The 21,048-nt window shown below is 40.0% G+C and overlaps 1 protein-coding gene and 1 pseudogene across 4 annotated transcripts in view; both read right to left on the reverse strand.

The window, feature by feature from the left end:
- Positions 1 to 21,048, reverse strand: part of GDA (guanine deaminase) — a 115,402-nt gene that overhangs the window by 86,356 nt on the left and 7,998 nt on the right. The window lies entirely within an intron of this gene.
- Positions 14,716 to 15,314, reverse strand: LOC108591932 (cytochrome c, somatic pseudogene; annotated as a pseudogene).

Below are 21,048 nucleotides of genomic sequence, written 5' to 3' on the forward strand. Positions count from 1 at the left end.
TGGTAGATGCATGGCAGGCATTACATAAGTCTGAGCTGCTGTTTTATTGTAGTTGCAATTTCACAATTTCACATTTCTTCATAATTATTATTTTATTCATATTTGTCTTTCCTATTAGACAGCAAAATCCCCAAGGGTGGGCATGCCTACTTTTACCCACCATCATACTTAGTGCCTGGCAGAGTCTTAACACATGAGAAATCCTGATGAGTAACTGATGAGTAAGTAAATGAAGTCAGTGTAGGTCTTGAACTCCAGAGGACCTTGAAGTGTCACGCTAAGGAGTTCAGAATGTATTCTTTGGAATTTTTTAACAAGAGTCATATAGAACAATTAATGGAACAACGGTTGTAAGGTAAGTTGGGAGGGTTGCATTGAGACAGGGAGAGCCCTTAGCTGACCATTTGAATGTTTATCTGAATAAGGGCATCAGCCAATGTAGAGAGGAGCAGAGAGAGAAGAAAAAGGAATGCCCCACGGGTGGTGTTTTGAGGAAGGACCCCCACAACTTGGTGGCACACCAGGTCTGAAGGAAACTGTCGAGGATACACACATACATACATACACACACACACACACACACACACACAGAGAGAGAGAGAGAGAGAGAGAGAGAGAGAGAGAGAGAGAGAATGAGAGAAAGAGGACAAAAGAACAGAACTATAAAAGTCATGAATCTGTGAATGTTACCTTATATGGCAAAAGAGACTTTGAGAACGTGGCTTAATTAAGGATCTTGCTATGGGAAGATTAGCTCAGATTAGCAGGGTGGGCCCTAAATACAATCACAAGTGTCCTTAGAAGGTGAAGTCAGGGCTAGGCACAGTGGCTCAGCCCTGTAATCCTAGCACTTTGGGAGGCCAAGGCAGGTGGATTGCTTGAGGTCAGGAGTTCAAGTCCAACCTGGCCAACATGGTTAAACCCCGTCTCTACTAAAAATATAAAAAAATTAGCTGGGCATGGTGGTGCATGCCTGTAATCCCAGCTACTCAGGAGGCTGAGGCAGGAGAATTGCCTGAACCCAGGAGGCAGAGGTTGCAGTGAGCCGAGATCAACCATTGCACTCCAGCCTGGGTAACAAGAGCGAAACCCCATCTCAAAAAAAAAAAAAAAATTAGCCAGGCAGGATGGCACATGCCTGGAGTCCCAGCTACTCAGGAGGCCAAGGCTGGAGAATTGCTTGAACTTGAGAGACAGAGGTTGCAGTGAGCCAAGGTCACTTGATTGCACTCCAGGCTGGGCAACAGCGAGACTCCATTTCAAAAAAAAAGAAAAAAAAAAGAAGGGGAAGTCAGAGGAAGATTTGACCAGAAGAAGGCAATGTGATCACTTAAGCAAGATGCCGCACTCATGGTTTTGGAGGTGGAGGGTGCAACTGGGCATGTAAGGAATGTGGCTCTAGAAACCAAAAAGCAGGAGACAGATTCTCCTTTATAGCTTCCAGGAGAGTGCAGCCCTGATGACACCTTGATTTTGGACCAGGAAAGCAGATTTCAAATTTCTGACTTCAAGAAATGTGAGAGAATTGCGTGTGTTGTTTAAGCCATCAAGTTTATAATAAGTTGTTATGGCAGCCCTAGGAAACTAGTACAAGCACTTAACTTGCTGTGTTATAATTTGCACTTAGGGTATTTGTCTCCCCACTAAAGTACAACCTCCTCAAAGACAGTGGTGTTCTTGTATCTTGATATTTCCAGTACCAAACAGAATGCTAGCCACACAAAGGTACTCAAATAAATGTTTGCAGGAGGGTTGGAAGGAAGGAAAAAAACTAGAAAAAGAAAAGAGAAGAGGGAGTAGAGTAAGTGGCTAACAAAAGCATATCCTTAAACATATGAAACTAACAAATATGGATACAGAGTAGATGGGCAAGGTTGAGTTTCGTGCCTTCCATCCCACTCCCCAGGAAGCAGCAATCCTAAAACACACTTGCACAGGCCACATATAGGCATGGTGTAAGGCTTAGCGAGGAGATCCTAGCACAAACCCTAACCCTAGCCTTTACTCTAACCCTCATCCTAGTCCACTACAGAGGAGCTAAGGATGTCAACCCCAAGTCAGCTCCCTGCAAAAAGCCAAAGTGTGCAGGCTCTGGAACCACAAAGACCTAGGTTTGAACTCAAGAAATGTTACTTTTGTCATTTCTATTTTTCTGGAAAAATCGGACACATAATGTATAATAAATACAATATACTGTAATATATATATTAGATTGTTTGTTTTGTACACCACCCCTAGAAAAATATCTAAGAAACTGGCAACAGTGGCCTCCTGGGAGGGGCAATGGCATGTTTAGGGCACAGCAACAAAAAAAGGACTTACTATTCACTATATATCCTTTTGGGCACTTTGAATTTCCTATCATGTGCATAATTTTTTAAGGTATTTCTTTTCTTTTCTTTCTTTTTTTGAGACAGAGTCTTGCTCTGTCACCCAGGCTGGAGTGCAGTGGCGCATCTCAGCTCACTGTAACTTCTGCTTCCTAGGTTCAAGTGATTCTCTAGCATCAGCCTCCCACGTAGCTGGGTTACAGGCACCTGCCACCATGCCCAGTTAATTTTTGTATTTTTTGTAGAGATGGGTTTCACAACGTTGGTCAGGCTGGTCTCAAACTCTTAACCTAATGATCCACCTGCCTTGGCCTTCCAAAGTGCTGGTATTACAGGTGTGAGCCACTGCACCTGACCTTTTGAAGGTATTTCTTACAATCCCAAATCTATTATCAACCCATATAATATGTGTCACATTGGCAACCTGTTACTTAATCGCACTGCACCTCAATTTCTTCACCTGTAAAATGAGAATAAATTGTTACTTTTCCTCATGAAGTTGTTGTGAGTGTTAAATGAGCCAACACAAGTAAAATGCTAGAAAGAATGCTTGGCACAGAGTAAGCATTCCAAAACATCAGCAATTTCACTTTCAGATATATGGTGGGCAAGATACCCTGGAGGCGTTTAAGTTATAAAATAACATTAAAACGCACAAGACCTTTTAGGTAGCACTTTGCAGGACCTAAGGAAGAGTATGAGGATTAAAGAGGAAAAAAGAGGAAGAAAAAAAGAGATTCTAAGCTGAAATGGGAGCAGTCAATAATAAATTCAGACAAAATGCATGGTGGCCCCAATGGTCCCTATCTCTGAACAGAAAAAAATAAAAATGTTTCTGGAGGATCACATCTTGAATTTCAGCCTCCAGATTTTCCCAGGCGAAGATTAACAAAAACTGGACCCCTAAAAAAAAAATTCGTCAAAATCAAAGGAACAACCCATCTGAGGTAAAGGCTAGCAGAAGCTACACAGTCCAGATTTAGAATCTCAAGGAGTCCAGATGGTCTGATACAAAGTACACACAAGTATACATTTTAAAGAAATAATGAATGGAATCCCAAAATGGAACAATCAACAAGGGACAATCAAAATGATCAGGCAAATACGAAAAAGAACCAAGTAGAACTTTTAGAAATTGAAGTTATAATTGTTGCTGTAACAAGGTTAACAGATGGAATATACAATAGATTAGACAAGATTAACAGATGGACTATACAATAGATGAGACATAGCTGGAGAAAGTAGACATGAACTATGAAAGAGAGCTGAAAAAATGACACAGAGCACAGTAGCTCACACCTGTAATCTCAGCACTTTGGGAGGCTGAGGCAGGTGGATCACCACATCAGGAGTTTGAGACCAGACTGGCCAATATGGTGGAAGTACATCTCTACTAAAAAATACAAAAGTTAGCTGGGCATCGTGGTTTGTGCCTGTAATCCCAGCTACTTGGGAGGCTGACGTAGGAGAACTGCTTGAACCGGGACCTGGGAGGTAGAGGTTGCAGTGAGCCAAAATCGCGCCACTGCAGGGCTACAGAGCAAGACCCCATCTCAAAAAAAAAAGGAGAGAGAGCTGAAAAACTGACCCAGAGCACAGTGGCTCACACCTGTAATCCCAGCACTCTGGGAGGCTGAAGGAGGAAGACTGCCAGAGATCAGGTGTTCAAGACCAGCCTGGGCAACATGGCAAAACCCAGTCTCTAAAAAAATATATATAGATTACCTGGCTATGGTGGTGCACACCTGTACTTGGGAGGCTGGGGTGGGAGAATCACTTGAGCCCGGGGGGACTAAGGCTGCAGTGAGCTATGATCACACCACTGCACGCCAGCCAAGGTGACAGAGCAAAAGCCTATCTCAACAACAACAACAACAATAATTCACTGGCCTTACTAGATCTCATGGGTAGAGAGACAGTGCGCCTTCATCTTTGGGCCCGTATCACCTATCATGGCATGCTACGCAGCAAGCACTCCTTAAATGTTGGCCAACTTGCAGCTCTTGCTGATTTGCTCATGGTAAAACAAAACAAGAACTCTAAAACACAAAGGTATCAGGAGACATATATTTGAAATGGCTGGTAAGGAAATAGAAAGCCTCCCCATATCCGTTTTACAAATGAGGAAGCGAGGCACACTGACAGAGGATACTGACTAGCCCAGGATCAACAACTCTGAGTAACAGAGTCCCTTTTACATAGCTCAGCTATACCAACTTGTACCCAAATATATTTTTTACATCGTTTAACTGGTAAAATCTCTTTTACATACAACTCCACAAAAATCTAGTTATGTGCTAAGAAAGATCTATACTGGTATGAAGACAACTATGAGCTTTATTTTTCTCTTTGTCTATATATACATTCCCTGCTTCTTGCTGTATCTTTTATATAGAACTAGGAGAGCCATATTTGCCAAGCAAGATTCTATCTTTAAAAGTAATATGTATAAGTGCCCCAGAAGCTACTGCAGTTGGTTCATTTCAAGAGCTCAGGAATAATTATGTGTTCTCATAAGCACAGCATTCATTAATCAAATCTGCTGGTCTAATTCAACTTTACTGTTAGATTTTTATGGTAACGAAAAAATGATCTTCTTTGTCATATCCCCTAATATTAAAGGGGAAAAAATCTTTATGCCTCATTCTGTTTGCTTAATATACAACTTGTCTCTCTTCACTGCATTTGATCACTGGGACACCGGTGTATGGAATAACAGAGGACACCTCCCCCTGGATGCTGAGATACAGAGGACCATTATCTGTCCTCAGAGCTGAAGGATGCATTTTTTATTACCTTTTTTTTTTTGTCTATCACATATGGTGCAATTAAAAACATCTCTCCTTGCTTTTCTTCTGTCACATTAATTATAAAACCATTCCCAGTTCCCCTAGAAAACCAAATGTTTTATAATTTCTAATCCTAGTGTGAACTCATTAGCCTGTTTATTATCAAATTGACTGCATATAAGAAGTTGGATGATAACAGAAAAGCAAAATGTTGGTCCAGTTTGTTTCTGCCAAACAGAACTCCCAAGACTGTGCCTGCAATTTGAGAGAGTTCTTTAAATAAGTCACACCACGATATTTAGTCCGCAGATTTACAAAGCCTTACAAAATTGATACGAACGTGCAAAGAAATTATGGTGGCCATTTAGAGTAGCCACATTAAGTTAGATCATGGCTCTATTTCCAAAAGAATAGATTTTAAAGATAAAATCCGAGTCCAGTAAGAAATATTCTATGTGACTTGACACTCTCTCCTCCTTGTTTTTCTATGTCCTCTTCACTGTGGCTCTAAAATAGACTTGCTATTATGTTTCACATGATCAACATATTGTGAGCTTTATTTACTTAACTCAACAAGCCTAACTCCTGAAACTAATAAAAGAAACTCAGAACAAGCCCAGCTACTTGCCTTGAAAATTCCTCTCCTGTATAAAGATGCTAGTTATGCAGCAATTACTGGTCAACTTATTCCACTCCACAAAGCCAATATCTTCACCTGCTTCTAAAGCCCCAACATGAAACAACATAATAGTGTAAATGAAAACTGATTAAGAATTAGCAATCTGGCAGTCTTGGAAGGGTTTAGAAAGTTTACTAACAAATTGCCAGAATCTCTCAGGAGTTTGCTTTGGCAAGACAAAAAGCCAAAAGCAAAAACAAACAAAGAAACAAAAAACTTGTAACAGAGGCTAGTGACTGTATCTTGAGACTTTCCTGTCCTCACAAGTATCTGAATAGCAGTATAGGACTGAATTTATTCCATATGAAAGCTGCTAATGCAAAACCAGACCATGGGGATTTTACATCCTAATTCTACCGGTAACCGGTTATGTGACCTTCAATAAAGGCACTCAAACTGTTGGTGACGGTTTCCTCATCTGAAAAAATAGAGATAAATAATAGTTAATTTATAGGGTTGTTAGAATGATTAAATGAGTTAATACATGTAAAAGATTTAGAGCAGTGCCTGGCGCATAGTAAGTGCTATACATTCTTCATTCATTTGTTTGAAGATAGGGTCTCAGCACTTTGGGAGGCTGAGGTGAGCAGATCACTTGAGGACAGGAGATTGAGACTAGCCTGGCCAACACAGAGATTGAGACCAGACTGGGCAACACAGCAAAACCCTGACTCTACTAAAAATACAAAAATTAGCAGGGCATGGTGGTGCATGCCTGTAATCCTAGCTACTTGGGAGGTTGAAACACAAGAATCATTTGAACCTGGAAGGAAGAGCTTGCCATGAGCTGAGATCACATCACTGCACTCCAGCCTTGGCAAGAGAGCAAGACTCTATCTTAAAAAAAAAAAAAGACAAGGTCTCAGTGTGTTGCCCAGGTTGGAGTGCAGTGGTGCAATCACAGTTCACTGCAGCCTCCTGGGCTCAAGCCATACTTTACCTCAGCCTCCTGGGTACCTGGGACCACAGGCATGCACCACCATGTCCAGCTCATGTTTTTTTGTTTGTTTTGTACAAAGGGATCTCACTATGTTGTCCAGGCTGGTCTCAAACTCCTGGGCTCAAGTGATCCTCCTGCCTTGGCCTCCCAATGTGCTGTGATTACAGGCATGAGCTAACTCACCCTGCCCAATCTTTTCCTTTTATTAGGAAGAATAATTTCCTTACTTAGCCATTCCTCAAATATATGCTGAGCACATTCTGTCTCTCAGGTGACAGTACCCCAGAACTAGGGAATGTGAATAAGACCTAATCCCTGCCCTCAGGGAGTTTATAGCTCATGGCAGCAGCAACACTAGTAAAAATAAGCTACCTTGATAGGTGCATATCTTCATTTGCTCAGCAATTTTCTCAAAAGCACTATAACTCTTTACTAAAATGCTAAGCTTTGATTGTTTTTCAACTATTTCTGGAGAGTTTCTGCATATATGATAAGGACAAGAAATTACACTGAGGTATAGATGCTGATGAGCAGCAAGTCTCACTGGCTGGTTAAGGGATACCAATCAGTGTACCAATGTGCTGCTCTTGAACACACACCTCCATAAAATTACAAATTATCTTCCAGGTCCATTTGTGAAAGTTAGACCTGTGCATGCTAAGGGCCTGTGAGAGGGTGTATGCCAATCACACACTGCAGGCAGAGGCTGGGAACAGAAATACCAGTACTGGACAGAAAGTTACTTAAACTGTGCTTCTTAGACCACTTTTTGCTATGTTGAGAAACACAGCATTTCAACTAATAACAGTTCAAGGAATTATCACACATTTCTTAAATGTGCATCATATGCCCATCAGACTGCTAAGAGTTCAGGTACATGCCAGTACAAGAAATTGTTACTGAAACACCACTGAGACAATGATTATTGCCAAGGAAGAAGGCTTTAATCGGGTGCTACAGCTGAGGAGATGGGAGATCAGTCTCAAATCTACCTCCCTGATTGACTAAAATTAGGGGTTTATACAGCAGGGAAGAAAGATATGAGAAAACAGGAACTCCAGAGGGGTAAGGAAGCAGTCATGATGAATGAGAAGCCTGGCATTTCAATGTCTGGATGCAGTGTCTGGTTAGTGTGGGTTCTTTTGATACTTTTGAGAGGCCTGGGGGTCCTTTCCTGAACAAGGAACTCAAAACAAAGTTTCAAGCTGTAAGAACAAAAGTACAATTTCTATGTTTATCAAAAGAAAAACAACAACCACAAAAAACTTGTCTATGGAGGTATTGGGTCATTTTCAAAATCATCTTTGCCTTTTAAGAGTTTACTTTCTGGTAGAGGAAATAAAATTTACATGCCTATGAAAAATCGAGAACAATGCACAATGACATGTTTCTAAGCACCAAATTGGTACTATGGACTGATCTGTGAAAACTCTGAGAAAAAGGAAATCAGTGAGGACAGAATAACCAAGGTGTTTTCTGTAGAAAGCGACGAGCATGGTATACATAGGGGAGAAAACAGAGTAAGGGCATTCAGAGTGTGAACAAAAAGACGGAGAAGTCAAAGACATGAACAAATATAAGTTGATGTATACATTTATATTGGCACGGTTATATTTTTAAGTTTTTTTATTGATAAATAATATTGTACATATTTATACGGTACATGTGATATTTGTTACATGCATAGAATGTATAGTGATCAAGTCAGAGTATTTGAGGTATCCCTCATCTTGAGTATTATTTCTATGTTTTGGGAACACTTCAAGTTCTCTCTTCTAGCTATTTTGAAATATAAGATACACTGTTGCTAATGATAGTTACCCTACTCTGCTATGGAGCATTAGAATTTATAACTTCTATCTAATGGTGTTTGCACCCATCGACTAATCTCTCTTCATTCCCCTATCCCCACCCCACCCACACATCCTTCCCAGTCTCTGGTATCTATCATTCTACTTTCTATCTCCATGAGATCAACTTTTTCAACTACTGCATGAGTGAAGACACTGGCATAACTGTTAAATCATTTCCTTTCCGCATCTTGTTCTCTTATTGTCTTCTCACTTACTCTATCTGCTCAATGATTTGACACTTTTGAAACATCGAATCCTGTCTAGATCACAGGGATAGTCTTTCTTTTAATTTCAACTGGAATAAATCTAGCATAAATCTTATTTTTCTCCTTCCCACTTGATTGTCAGGACAGTGAAAAACATCATTATACAAGCCTCCATTCATACATACAAAGGTTGTAACTTCCCTCTTAATGTGAGTCATCTATGTGTTGTTTTTCTCAGCTAGATTAAATCTTCATGGTACAGTCATTCACCCAGAAGGGAGGAACGGAGGAAGAGGTAAGATGTTTTCTGTTCCCTTGGGGAAAGGGGGAAATCTTAAAATGCTTCCCTAGGAACAAACTGCATTTTTTTTTTTTTTTTTGAGTCAGAGTCTTGCTCTGTCACCCAAGTGCAATGGCATGATCTCAGCTCACTGCAACTTCCACCTCCCAGGTTCAAGCAAACCTCAGCCTCCCAAGCAGCTGGGATTACAGGCACCTGCCATCATGCCAGGCTAATTTTTGTATTTTTAGTAGAGACAGAGTTTCATTCACCATGTTGGCCAGGGTGATCTAGAACTCCTGACCTCAGATGATCTGCCTGCCTCGGCCTCCCAAAGTGCTGGGATTACAGGCATGAGGCACACTGCGCCCGGCCCAAACTGCATTTTGAAATTTATTTTTCTTTTTAGCCATTCCCTATGCTTACCTCACATACCAACCATATTTTTGAACAGAGAAAACATCTGCTTCTATTGTCTTACCTGGTTTTGTTTGTTTTCATTTCAAACAATCTCACATTTATGGGAAAATAATACCTTACTTGTTTGACATTAATAAAATGAAGTGTTTCTCTACTGATATCCTGTACTTCCAAACAAAAATACTGACTACCTACCAGGATTTCCAGACACTGAAATACTAGATTATATCTCTCAGATAAGTAGTAAAATGATTATTAAGAAGCCTGCAAGTAGTTCTAAGCTCTGGCACATATATATTTGCCAGTGCTTGGCATCCTTGGAAGTTAAGTATTTGTATCTGGGCAACAGCAGCATGTTAACTTTTGAAATGTGCTTGGAAAGAAGTTATTGACATACAATACAGGAAAGCTGGGAAACATCAGGCAAAGACAGGAATATGAACACAAATGAATTGTGATTCAGTAGATTGAACGTGCACACTGAAGTCACCTGAAATTTAAAGATTCACAGAAACCTAAGCAATGTATTTGAAGTCCAGAGGACAGTCAGAGCATTTTTTCCTCAGAATGCCACCAGTGCAAATGTTTGTATGAAAGTCCTCTGATAAGCAGTGGGGGAATAAAATGTATGTAACTTGCTTGCATTTTCTTACGGTTAGAGGCAATTTATTATTTTTTTCATATGATAAAACATTACACATTTTTTTACACTCTTTTTTTGGAGATGGAGTCTCGCTCTGTCACCAGACTGGAGTGCCGTGGCGCCATCTCCACTCGCTGCAAACTCCACCTCCCGGATTCAAGCAATTCTTGTGCTTCAGCCTCCCAAGTAGCTGGGGCTACAGGCATGCACCACCATGCCTGGCTAAATTTTATATTTTTAGTAAAGACAGGGTTTCACCATATTTGCCAGGATGGTCTTGATCTCCTGACTTTGTGATCCACCCACCTCAGCCTCCCAAAGTGTTGGGATTACAGGCGTGAGCCACCGCGCCCGGCCAAACATTATACTTTTTTTTTTAAATCTCAAAACAGTTGTCTGTGATCACTATCTGCATGTCCTTGTCTTCCACTCATTCCAAAACCCAGCCCAGGCTGACTGCCACCCTCTCTCTGCGCTAAAATAAGCTTCCTAGGGTCAACAGTTACCTCTGGTTGCTAAATCCATTGGACATTTTTCCAGTGTTGGCCTTACATCTCAGTAACATGACAGCCTCCCTACTCCCTCCATCCTGAAGTATCCCCATCTCTTGCTTTTTATGACAATACTCCCTGAAGTATCCCCATCTCTTGCTTTTTATGACAATACTCTCCCGTGTCTTCCTCTGACATTTGCATTGTCCTTCTCATCCTACTCATTCTCTTTTACTCTAAACTCAACAACGGGAATTGGTCTAGTTCCTGTTGTCTTCTCAACCTTTGCTCCACATTTTCTATCACCCATTCAGGTATCTCCTGTGAGCTCCAGACCTGGAAATCAACATCTACTTCACTTCTCCATGTGGATGTCACAAAAGCATCTCAACTCAGCATGACCAAAGCAGACCTCTGGATCCACCCTCCCTGGCTGGACCTCTTCTTTCTCTCCCCTCTGTGAAGGTTAATCAACAAATTGTGTCCTTTTTGTCATGCCAAACTAAAAGAGGTCAGGGTAAAAGCACTCAGGGAACAAAACACTGCTCTAAGAATGTAATTCTATGCAAGCGCTGGGGAAACTGCCTACTGCACCTGAAAACAGTTTTATCTAGTAGCTGCTGAAACAATCTCCTATGACTTTAAGAATAGTTTTACCTGTTACCGTCACTTAACCAATCAAAACTTGCCAGCTCTCTTACTAGTGCCATTAATTCTTTCTTCCCAAATAAAATGTTTTAATTTCAGAGATTTGTCTCTGCATTTTATTTGACTTCAACACTCAGTGACAGCCACCACATCCATCCAGTTGTACAATCCTAAAAGCCAGGAAGGCTCTTCCCTCTCCCTCCTTATCCATTTTTCATCAAATCCCACTGATTTGCCTCCTCATCTTACAGATCTCCCTGTTTCTCTCCATCTCCATCACCATCTACTTATCTCTTTTGTAGTCCACTGCAGTCTTTTCCTAACTCACCTCCTCCAGCAGCTAGTCTTGCTGTGCTCCATTCTGCTCCTGATTCTGAAATTATTTTTAATATATTTTTTAATGTAAATCTCACCTATCTTCCTTCACAGGCTTTCCCTTGCTCTTGGGCTAATGGGAATGACTATTGTTTCTCTCTGCCTTCATCTAGTTCCATCACCCCCTCCTCCTCCATTCTTTACCACATGGTTCCTGGTTCCTCCTCCCCTCTGGGTCTTTGCACAGACAGACCTTTCCCCTCCCTCTCTCTGCCTAATTAATTCCCACTTAACCTTCAGACTCAGCTCCAACATGACTTCTTTAGGGTTACATTCTTGAAGCATCTTCTCAAAATAAGCCAAGTCCTCTGGATTTACATCTCCATGGCACTCTGCATTTTTTCTTTTTAGAAATTGTATACTTATCCATACTAATTTGATTATTGACTCCGAGTGCAAATAAGTCAGGAACTGCATCTCTTTTGCTTACTATTTTATCCCTAAGACCTTGAGGTCCTCGCTCTCCATCAGCTATTGTCAGCTCTCATAAGCTCCAACCACACTAGCGCCACAGACCATTGAGTCCACGCTCTGCGGGAAGGTGAGGAGGCACAAGTGCCCCCGCTAATCTAGGAACCCAGAATAGCTTCTGTTTTGCATTTCAAAAAAGGGTTAAAGTGTACATGAGATCACTCTACATGAGGTGAAAGGAAACAATTTATAGGTTAAATAGCACAGGAGAAAAACTCAGCTCAGGTGTGTGGAAGTCACCAACAATGTTTCTTCTTGTGTTGCCCCTTCAAGCACATTGGCTACAACCATCTGAGGATGTTAACTATTTCTTGTCTACTCTGTGCAAAGCATATAACAATTCTATTTATTCTTTCATTCAAAAGCATACATTGAATGCTGATTTTGCGCAAAAACACTGTGTAAAGTACTGTGGTGGACAGGCAATGGTTAATAAGAGCTATTGCTCGTGGAGGGTCTACCATGTTCCAGGTCTATAAATTATAAGTGGCATTTACAAGCAACATTTAAAGTAAATTACCATCTTATGAAAAAGCAAACACTTAATAAACCATAATACAAAACCAAAAGAAACAAGCAGGCCTTTATAATCAACATTATTTCTGGTCCTTAACATAGTCCAAGTTAAAGGCATTTGAGAACTTTATGAGGTCTCAGAGTTCTAATTAAAATGTACTCTTCCAGGGTTCCTAATTACTCACCAGGACATGAAACTAATTACAGCTCCCAGTAGCCAAATACATTGGCATCTAGATTAGAAAAAAACAGAGTTCTTATTCAAACAATTAGTTATTTGGAAGATAACCTGGTTAACCTGTGGTGAAAAAAATCCAAGCACCATTTAGCAAAGAAATATTCATCCGAGTACCTACCATGTGTTAAGTGCTGTAGACACAAAGGTGAAAAAGTCATGAACCTGCCTTCAAGGTCAGGTTTAGGGGAGACTCATGAGATCAAGTAAGCGTTGAAAAGAGGCACTGAGTAGAAAGTGGGACGCAGGCTGGGCACAATGGATTATACCTGTAATCCCAGAACTTTGGGAGGCCAAAGTGGGCAGATCATCTGAGGTCAGGAGTTTGAGATCGGCCTGGCCAACATGGTGAAACCCCGTCTCTACCAAAAATACAACAACAACAAAAAAATTAGTTTGGGGTGGTGGCACACACCTGTAGTCCCAGCTACCCAAGAGGCTGAGAGTCGAGAATCACTTAACCCGGAAGGTGGAAACTGCAGTAAGTTGAGATCACACCACTGCATTCCACCCATGGAAGGCAGGCCAGGAGCTGTGTCAGCAATGACCTCATTGAGGAGGTAACACCTAAGTTGAATCTTGAAAGGTGTATCCATCAAACAGATGGAAGGTGGAAAAGGAGCATGGACAAAAACACAAAGGAATATAACAACATGGAAGGTTGGGCAAACAGTCAGCAAGGCCAGGCCTGGGTTTATCACAGGGTTAGGCAATGGGAAGACACAAAAAGATATTTTTTAACCACCTGGATTTTTTAATTTGTGCATGAAATATTCATAGCAGCACTGCTGACAAATAGCAAAAGGGCAAAACAACTCAAATTTTCATCAACTGATGAAAGGATAAACAAAATGTGGTATATCTACACAATGGAATATTATTCAGCCATAAAAAGGAATGAATTGTGACACATGCCACAACATAGATGAGCTTTGAAAACACGCTAAATTAAAAAAAGCCAGACATAAAGGGTCATGTATTATAAGTGTCCATCTATCTGAAACATCCAGAATAGGCAAGAAGATAAAGAAAGCAGATTAGTGATAGGTGCAGAAGAGAAGAGAGGGAATAAGGAGTGACTATGTAATGGGCAATGAGCTTCCCTTTGGGGTGAAGAATATATTCTTGAACTAGATCATGGTCAATGTGGTGGTAGTTGTACGGCATTCTGAATACAATAAATGACACTGAATCATACACTTTAAAATGGTCAATTTTATGTTATGCATCTTTTACTGCAATTAAGAAAAAATATAAATTTTAATATAAAATAAATTGGTTTAAATTATAAAAGCAATACAAAAAAAGTTTTTTTCTGGTAAAGAATTCCAGAGTGAAGTTTAATTGGCTACTGTTTTAAAAGCATGTGACCTTACGGATCACATGCTTTATAAAACGTGTGAAGTGTTAAATAACTTTTGATATTACACATAAACCACACTAAAATGCCTTTCAATAAGTAAAAGGAACCATTTTAAATACAGAGAATTCTAATTAGACTGGCATAGTTAAGGCCAAAAATATAAAGGAGCCATTGCTACCCATTTATCGTCAACCTTTGCATTTAAGAGGCAAATGAACACAAAACACAGGTGAATCTTGCTCGGTTCTGAGACAGTGAAGGAATTTTCCCATATTTAAATATATTCACATAACCAGTTATATAAATCTAACTATAAAACCACTCTCCAGTAAGTTTTAAGATGGCACTCACCATCTCTGTGAAAAGTGTAATATTACTAATGAAGTCTAATCATATCTTTAGAAGGGGTAAACAGTGATAGCATTTACTAAATTGGAATTACTATTAAAATTCAAAAACTGAACATATTCATTTAACCACAAGGCAGTCTTAAACCAGTTTTAAATCAGGACTGCGCAATAAAATATTCTGTAGTCATTCATGATGTAAATTCTGGTGTATGATATCAATTAAAGCATGGTACACATAAAAAGTCATGAGACATAATTATTACTAATTAGTAGCTTTTTTGAGATAAGCTATCAAGTCTGCCCTTTCTCCCTTCTTCTTAATGCCAGCAAAGATCATTTTTGTTCCCAGGATGTACTTCTTGGGAATCTCCAAATGCTCCATCAGTGTATCCTCTCCCCAGGTGATGCGTTTGTTCTTATTGGCAACAGTGTAAGTGAATCCAGAGGGCTGACCTGTCTTCCGCCCAAAGATACCATGGAGATTAGGCCCAGTCTTGTGCTTGCCTCTCTTTTCCACGGTGTGGCATTGGGAACACTTCTGAACAAAAATCTTCTTGCCTTTCTCAACATCACCCATATTTAATTCCCTTTTTGCGTCACCGGCGCAACAAAGGTTACCGCTCGGAAGCCGGATGTCCCTCTCTCTCTCAATAAGAAAATGTTTAAAACTAGCAATAAAAAATAAAAATTATCCTCCATAGCCCCAACTCTCCATTCCTACTCTACAAAAGTAATTATTTAAGTTTTTTATTTTAATATCTTCTTCCAGAACTGTGTTTTATATACAAGTGTATAGGGGTGTACATGTGGGAGGGTGAGGGGATGTATGATCTTACGATGCACTTTATTTTTCCATTTAAGCTTCTGGAGAATCTTGGAATTTAAAAATTCTTGTATCATTATATGTAAGTTGAGAAGAACTCACTTTAAATTATAATTACCTTGTGATTGCTTTGGCCTTCAATTTTCTTTTAAATTCTTGAATCAATGGCCTGTAAATAAACTGACACTGACACAGTTGGGTGTTGAGGGGTTGGCTAAGAAAGATTTGTTCTATCAAAATAATTTTTACAAACCAGTTATATGATGAAAAGAGAGCATTGTGACCATAGCAATAGCTCCCACAGTGGCATCAACCTGAACAGGACCATGACAGCAAGAGAAAACATGAGAGGTGAGGATGGTAAAATGGTTTCAGGTAATAATGCATGAGTGACTAATTTAAAGGAAGAAAACTGCATTTCACAATCAGAGACACCAACTTCAACAGTCAAAAAGGTTTGGAAAACCAATCTCAAATAGAAGTTAAATTGAAAAACATAATTTATTCTTTTGAGTTAATAAGTTAGTGTGATAAAGTCAACTAAATCAGGTTTTCACTAAGGAAAAGTGCGAAGCTTTTTGGAATGTATGAAACAAGTCAAAGACAGGTGTGAAGTAAGATCTTTTGTGAGATAGTCAACATTTAGTGCTTAATCTTAGAAAATGCGTCAGAATGGCTCATGCCTCTAATCCCAACACTTTGGGAGGTCGAAGTGAGTGGATCGCCTGAGGTCAGGAGTTCAAGATCAGTCTGACCAACATAGTGAAACCCCATCTCTACTAAAAATACAAAATTAGCCAGGCATGGTGGTGCGTGCCTGTAATCCCAGCTACTCAGGAAGCTGAAGCAGGAGAATCACTTGAACCTGGGAGGCGGATGTTGCAGTGAGCCAAGATCACGCCATTGCACTCCAGTCTGGGCAACAAGAGTGAAACTTCATCTCAAGAAAAAAGAAAAGAAAATAAAATGCATCAGAAGAGATGAGTCTATCTCCACCTATAGTCTTAGGAATTGAATCTGTACTAACAACTTAAGTAAGGGAAGCTATTTCTAACTCTCTTTCTTGACTGTCTCAAACAAAATTGCTACATGATTACTTGAGGAATAAAAAACTCATGCTATTTAGTCATAGTATTTTTATTTCAGGGTTGGAATCAATACTCTGAGTCTCAATTTCCTTATCAACAAGGAAAACAGTTTCAGCTCACAACGTCATCATGAGAATTACTGACATAATTCATGGAAAGCATTCAGCACAGGGCTTAGCACATAACGTGTTCAATAAATGTTCAATAGTATTATTGTTGTTAATGTGGTCAATATCATCAATGTGCCTTTTGTCTAGGAGTTTATAATTCAGTGTCATAGGCAAGAAGCCAAATGCAACGTATAAAGATGACTTACACACAAAATATATTCCTTTTTAATCATGTTAGAGTATTTTAATGCACAACTGCTTTATATGAGACATGTTGCTAACATATTAATTGATCAAACTTCTAAAATCATATTTTAAACGTACTTGAGTGACCAATTGAGAATTCATCTTTTATTTCAACTTTTACTTTAGACTCAGGGAGTATTTGCGCAGCTTTGTTATCTGGGTACGCTGGAATTCTGGAGTACAAATGATCCTGTTGCTCAGGTACTGAGCATAGTACCTGATGGTTAGTTTTTCAGTCCTTGCCCCCCTCCCTCCTTCTCCCCTTTAGTAGGCTCCAGTTTCTATTATTGCCATCATTATGTCCATGAGTACTTAATGTTTAGCTTTAAGTGAGAACATGCCCTAGGAGAATTTATGTTGTACTTTGTTTTTTAGTGTCTTAGATCCACAAGGAAAGAATGAAACATTGTTCTCCTTCCTAGAGGGGAGCGAGATACCAAGACCAATGTAGCCACTGCTGTCTATATAAATTGTTCTAGAACAAACTGAGCAGCAGGTGTGGAGTAGCCACTAAACTGCCCTTGGGAAGGTCCTTTCCAGCCTGGACGAGTGATGGCAGTTACTCAGCACTCAAATGTAGCATCATGTGGACACAGGAACAAGGACAACAGCAGCCACTGTGTGATAAGGGGTTGTATTCATTTTAAGAACCGCACATCTGGAAGACCTTTTTCAAAACTGAAGGGAAGTTCCATGAAGGCAGTGGCTTTGCCTTGTTCACCGCTGTAGCCCCAAACAAGAACAGTCCCTGTACCACAATAAGCAATCCATATCCAGGAATGAATGAAGGCTTGGCTCATGAAAGTCTCCAGGAATATTTGTAAAGTAGGAGGAAAAGAGAAAGAGGTCCCAAAATGACTGATAGTTGACTTTCCAATAATTGTGGTAGGTAGGACTCAAACTCCTTCTCTTAAAATTTGGTAAATGAAAAATAAAATGACATTTATAGCACCTGGTTTGTCAGATAAATATATTTCTGGCCTACTAATCACTGAAAGCATTTAAATTAAGAGCCAAACAAGGATGTTGTACAGATAAAAGAGTTCTACTTGAGATGCAGGATTAGCTAATATAGAGGGTTTTGACATTTTGAGGTTACTTACCTTTTGAGATCAGATGAAAGCTATGAAGCCCTCCATAGAAAAATCCATATGCAGACGTTGCACCAATCACAGGAGTAGGAGTGGGAGTGGAGTGTGGGAGAAAAGGAGCAGAGCTTAATGGATAACTCATTAAAGAAAAGCAGGATAAGAAGGGTTTGATGCCCCTTTTGAATCTATCTCAATCAGTCAAAACACCTCTTACCAACTGTATTGTAAAGCACATGTGTATCTTCCTCCGGCCAGTCTTGTAAATTCAGAGTTATGCATATTGGTTAGGTTAGTTTAAGTGCCACCAATTTTGCGTTGTTTGGAGCAGACTGTGGATTTAGGGGGACTTCCAAAGTGGGCTTGAGTTTTGAGGTACTGGGAATAGAGGCATAAAATAGTTTTACTGACAAGAGCAACAAACAATACTAAAAGGAAAGTCCAAGGAAAAGATGGTACAATTTCAATGATGAAAGAACTAGGAGGTGAATAACAGGACACAGCGGACATTTTGGACAAGGCTGCAGAATAAAGGGTGGGTTTTCTCTCAGGAATTCAAAGGCACACCAATGAAGGAGGCAGGACTGAGAAAGAAAGTTGAGTGCTCAGGTGGCTGGAATGGTGACAAGAATCTTTAAATTAAGTCCAGAGACATAATAAATGATGGAGAGAAAACAGAGCTGGATTCAAATCTCAATTCCATTCCTTCCTGGCTGTATCCCATTGGACAAGGTACTTAATTTTTCTGTGCCTCGTGTTCCCTATGATTGAATAATTTTGAAGTACAACCCTTTACTTTGAGTATTTTGTTTTCAATGGTGAATCCATATTTCACTATGGTTTGAACATATTGCTTATAACTGAGTCATGAGCCACAGAATCCAGTTCTTTAGTATATTAAACATGTTCCAGTTCTTTAGTATATTAAATAGTGAGTACTATTGTACAAAGAGTAATTGAAGGTATTGCTATAGTTTGGATGTTTGTCTCCTGCAAATCTCATGCTGAAATTTGGTCCCCAATGCTGGAGGTGGGGATCAGTGGGAGGTGTTTAGGTCATGGGGGCAGGTCTCTCGTGAACAACCTGATGCCACCTTCACAGTAATGAGGGAGTTCTCTCACTCTGTTAGAGCTCTAAAGGAGCCTGGCACCTCCTCTCTCCCTCTGTTGCTTCAGCTCTCACTGTGTTATCCACACAAGGCGACTCCCCTTCACCTTCAGCTGGGAGTGGAAGCAGCCTGAAGACCTCACCAGAAGCAGATGCTTGGCAATGTGTTTCTTGTACAGCTTGCAGAACCATGAGCCCAATAATCCTCCTCTCTAAAAAATTACCCAGTCTCAAGTATTCCTTTATAGAAAAACAAATGGACTGAGACAGACATAATACAGGTAGTGAAATGCAAAAGAGTAATCTCCAATTCTTGTGTTTTAGTTAAAACAAAAACCTCTTAAAAAGTAACATTTTCAAACCAGAATGGATTTCATCACTAGAGAAAACAACATCTGAACATCTATATTTTGTGCAATATAAATCACTCTTGAGACACAGTACACAAAAATGCATTTTAGAAACATTCTCAACAAAGACTAAGACAAATTGTGCAACTGTTGCTATAATTTTTGGTAGTATTCATTCAGTTAACAGATATTTACTGAGCACCTATGCCATTTGCAAGATCGTGTGCTTGCTTTAAGGTATTAGATATTTTCTACTTTTTTTCTTAATGTGACTAGGAACTTATAATCAGTTGGAATTTAATATCTAATTAATATTAGAGTACTTATATACATTTGCTGACCAAGTAAGGTACATGATCAGCAAATGTATATAAGTACTCTATAAAAAGAACCGACAATAAGAGAGATGTCAAAGAAAGCTTGCTTACATTCGCAAAAAGAGAGAGATCAAAAATAGGAAGAGGTCACTTTGGAATAGAAAAGTAATAAAAAGATTTGAAAAATGGTACTTGGAGTGAAACATACATAAGGAATGGCTTGACCACAAGCAAAATGGAAAACAAACCAAGCAGCCTCAGAACCATCCCACATACTAACGAGATAAGAGTATTTCCCACCAATGTGAATTGATTTGAAATTATTGAATAGTCTCTTGTTAGGCTCCTGAACATCTTCAAAGCTGGATTACCAGCAAATGCATGTGGGTCTGCATTTTATAGATGACACAAAATAGTTGCACTCCAGGCTTTGCTCAAAAGAACCACTTAGGCTCCCACCCTTTGGTGTTCATTAAAACCTCCACTGAGGCAGGGCGTGGTGGTGGCTTACAACTATAATCCTAGCACTTTGGAAAGGTGAGGCAGGTGGATTACCTGAGGTCAGGAGTTCAAGACCAGCCTGGTCAACATGGCGAAATCCTGTCTCTACTAAAAATACAAAAAAATTAGCCAGGCATGGTGGTAGGCACCTGTAATCCCAGATACTTGGAAGGCTGAGGTAGGAGAATTGCTCGAATCCTTGGGGCAGAGGTTGCAGTGAACTGAGATCACACCATTGCACTCCATCCTGGGCAATAGAGCAAGACTCAGTCTCAAAAAAGAAAAAAAATGAGGAAGGAGAGAGGAGAGGAGAGGAGGGGATGGGAGGGGATGGGAGGGGACGGGTGGGGAGGGGAGGGGAGGGACTCAACTGAAAGAACCACTCTTAGGAGGACTGCCTTACAGATATGTGGTCTTGCCATCCTTCTAACATCCTGAAATCTATCTCCAGATTAACTCAGATTAGCCAAGACCTGGCTACCTGGACAACCTTCCCCTGCTCCTCCCACAGCCTCCTCCCTGCAGAAGAGTGTTATACATCCTTCTTTTGTCACATTGTCAGCTTGCATAAAAGGTACTCAAAAAAGCCAATTCTATGAAATTCTACCTTGTGTAGGAAACTTGTTTAGCACAATTATAAGGCACAATGTTCATGTAAGAGAAGTTCCAGTGTGAACTCAGCACCAAAAACAGATGTGCTCTTTTTGAGCAATTGATTTAGTACACATACTGTCGACTCGATAACAGATAATGTACCTTTCCCAACAGGCACCTCGAAAAGTTGGAGGCCAATAAGAGTGTAGGTCATTGCATGAAGCACTTTAAATC

Source organism: Callithrix jacchus, chromosome 1 (genome assembly GCF_049354715.1).
Source record: "Callithrix jacchus isolate 240 chromosome 1, calJac240_pri, whole genome shotgun sequence".
In the NCBI taxonomy this organism is placed as follows: domain Eukaryota; kingdom Metazoa; phylum Chordata; class Mammalia; order Primates; family Cebidae; genus Callithrix; species Callithrix jacchus.